The following is a 3,704-nucleotide window of genomic DNA, read 5'->3' as shown; positions in this document are numbered from 1 at the left end:
TTGCCACTGCATTCCAGCCTAGGGTGACAGAGTGAGACCCTATATCTCAAAAAAGGGGAAAACAAGCCAACAAACCCCAACTATATGATGTCTACAATACACTCAATTCAAATGACAGAGGTAGGTGAAAAGTGAAAGGATGGAAAAAAGACCATGGAAACACTATTAAATGAAAGGTGGAGTGGCTATATTAGTTAACAATCAATTTCCTAATGATGAGAGGTCCAGTTCACCAAGATGACATAAGAATTCTATATGTGTATGCACCTGACAATAGCTTCATTGGAGCAAAAACTGAAAGGCAGAAGAGACACACTAATGCACAATTATAGTTAGGGACTTTAACATCCCTTTCTTAGTGTATACACAGCAAATCAGAATGTCACCATTAGCCAACCAGACTGAGTTGACATTTATATAACATTCCACCCCCAAACAGCAGAATACATCTCTTCAAGCACACATGGAACATGCACCAAGATTGACCATATCTGGGGCCATAAAAACACTTCATTTAAATTGAAAGAATAAACTTGGATCTATTATAATAAACTGATGGCTATAGAAAAAATAGGTACCTTATTTCCAAAGATGTTACATCATTTAAGAACCTTGATGTGAATACAGTGGTAAAATTAAAACTAGACAATTAGGACATAAAAGAAAATGCTTTAGAATTAAATGGCTAAAAGTATGTGTGTGTTCTGTGTCATTCACCTTCCTCAGAGTCCATCAATAGGTTATACTTTTGTTACGTATGTGGATTTAATAAAGTTTTATATTCATGCTTTGGTATGCTGACATTTCATAGACTAAGGAAGCAGAAATCACTTCAAACAAGTTTAAACAGAATCTCTAAAACAATTTGCAGATTAAATGATATGCATTCTCACCAGGCTGCATGGTAATTCAATCATAAAGAAGTATTCAACCCACTAGACTAATTAGGATAATAGGACTCAGTGTATATGTAACTGTACATAGTCACTGATACCTAAGACTTAGTTTCACCATTGTACCTTATGATCCAAGGTGGCTGTTCAAAAAATGCCTGTAAACATTCTTCTGAATATATTCCTAGCATTATTATAATCAGACCATCAATTTAGTATTATACACTGCTGCATTTTCATTGTTTTATGTGTGAGTCTGGCATCAAATGCTGGCTGAATGAATTTAAGGGCTAACAGCACCAGAACAGACTCTGATCAACAAACCTATAGCGATCACCAGAAATTTTACAGCAAAGGTTTAGAGTACACAGTTACAATAGCTAATACTCATATATGGTGCTTCCTCTAATAATGTTCTTAAGTTTTTCACACAGTATATATTACCTCCGTTGATCCTCACAGCCATCCTTTGAGGTAGATACATTTCTTATCCCCATGTACAAATGAAGAGGCTAAGGCACAGAGGTTAAGTTCACATAGCTAGTAAGGGGCAGAGTGAGGATTCAAACACAGGCAATTTGGCTTCAGAGTCCATACTCTTTTTTTTTGTTTTTTTTTTTGAGACAGAGTGTCACTTTGTTGCCTGGGCTAGAGTGAGTGCCGTGGCATCAGCCTCGCTCACAGCAACCTCAAACTCCTGGGCTTAAGCGATCCTACTGCCTCAGCCTCCCGAGTAGCTGGGACTACAGGCATGCGCCACCAGCTAATTTTTTCCATATATATTTTAGTTGGCCAGATAATGTTTTTCTATTTTTAGTAGAGACGGGGTCTTGCTCAGGCTGGTCTCGAACTCCTGACCTCAAGCGATCCACCCGCCTCGGCCTCCCAGAGGGCTAGGATTACAGGTGTGAGCCACCGTGCCCGGCCTAGACTCCATACTCTTAACTGCTATGCTATGATGCTTCTCAAAAAGAGCATTAAAAAATGGCCAGGATTAATTGTAGTGGCCACTTGAGTTTTACTTTAAGAACTGTAAGTTATAGGCCAGGTGCCATAGCTCAGGCCTGTAATCCCTACACTTAGGGAGGCTGAGGCAGGAGGACTGCTTGAGGCCAGGAGTTCAAGACCCTGTCTCGGGCCGGGCGCGGTGGCTCACGCCTGTAATCCTAGCACTTTGGAGGCTGAGGCGGGTGGATTCTTTGAGTTCAGGGGTTCAAGACCAGCCTGAGCAAGAGCGAGACCCCGTCTCTACTGAAAATAGAAATTATCTGGGCAGCTAAAAATATATATAGAAAAAACTAGCCGGGCATGGTGGTGCATGCCTGTAGTCCCAGCTACTCAGGAGGCTGAGGCAGAAGGATTGCTTAAGCCCAGGAGTTTGACGTTGCTGTGAGCTAGCCTGATGCCACGGCACTCTAGCCAGGGCAAAAGAGTGAGACTCTGTCTCAAAAAAAAAAAAAAGACCCTGTCTCTACAAAAAATGAAAGAAAAATGAGCCGGACTTGGTGGCACGCACCTGTGGTTCCCAGCTACTCATGAGGCTGAGGCAGGAGGATCGCTTGAGCCCAGGAGTTTGAGGCTGCAGAGAACTACGATAATGTTACTGTGCTCCAGACTAGGTGATGGAGCAAGACCCTGTCTCAAAAAACAAAAACAAACAAAACCCCCTGTAAATTATAAAAGGAAATGTGAAGAAAAATTCTTTCAAAATGCCAAGATATATCACAGAAGAAACCCACAAGCTAGTCACATTTGCCTTAAGAGAGGAGTCCTAGGACTCAAATGTTTACATAGCAGAAATTGAGTTTTTAAAAAGTTTGCTTGAAGTTGAAAATTATATATTTTTCAAATATGGTTTATGGCCTATTACCTGGGTGATCTTGGGCATGCAAATGTTACCGAACTAGTCTAAGCCCGTTACCTCAGGTGTAATATAGGGACGACAGCACCAACCTCATAGATTAATGAGAAGTACATGAATATATATAAAGGGCTTGCTCAATGAATATTAGCTCTGAATTCAAAAATCCCTTTGCATTTCCAGGCAGTATTTAGCACAGGATGTTTAAGTACCTGATGACCAGTAATGCTCAAAAAATTTGAGAAGTAGCCATCCACAGTACACTAACTAAATGTACATTTGTACTTTATATTCAAATTCATGAACCACGATGACAAGTTTTCTTAAAAGGAAAGTAACATTTAAAAGAATCGTATATAAATCTTCATTTAATCTTCTAAGTAATCAGGAGTATATCAGTACTTTTCTGCCCTTTTGGAAGACTTACTGGAAATGACTGTAAAGTAGTCAAACAAAGCTAAGCCATGGTAAATACAACATGGAATGATAAACTAAATTTATTTTGCTAAGGAAAAACTGTTGAACTAAAAGAGAAATAGTGCAGTCTAGACTTTAGATATGTGGGGAAAAACCCTGAGATTACTAATTGTATACCACAATCCTCTTATGTAGATACTGAAAATGTTAGTATTAATACAACTTGAATGGTGGATTTACAATTTTAAACTTGATCTATTACCTTTGAATATTTGCTTTATATTGAGAGAACAAATTCTGACATCTTCAGGAAACTAACCTGACTAGTTTAACAATTGTTAAAACCCTTAATAGCTTCATTTAAATAATTTCTATTTTACTGCTGAAGTTTAGCTTTTCTTTTTTTAGGAAAGATATTCAGCTTCACCAAAGTTCAGATTTTTAATAATGAAGGTAACATAAGTACTTAAGGTCCCAAAAGCCCATTAAATTTCTATTAATAAGGACAAAACTACAAGTTTACTGAAAATAGT

The sequence above is a fragment of the Lemur catta genome, chromosome 1 (genome assembly GCF_020740605.2).
Source record: "Lemur catta isolate mLemCat1 chromosome 1, mLemCat1.pri, whole genome shotgun sequence".
NCBI lineage: Eukaryota > Metazoa > Chordata > Mammalia > Primates > Lemuridae > Lemur > Lemur catta.
This window is presented reverse-complemented; position numbering follows the sequence as displayed.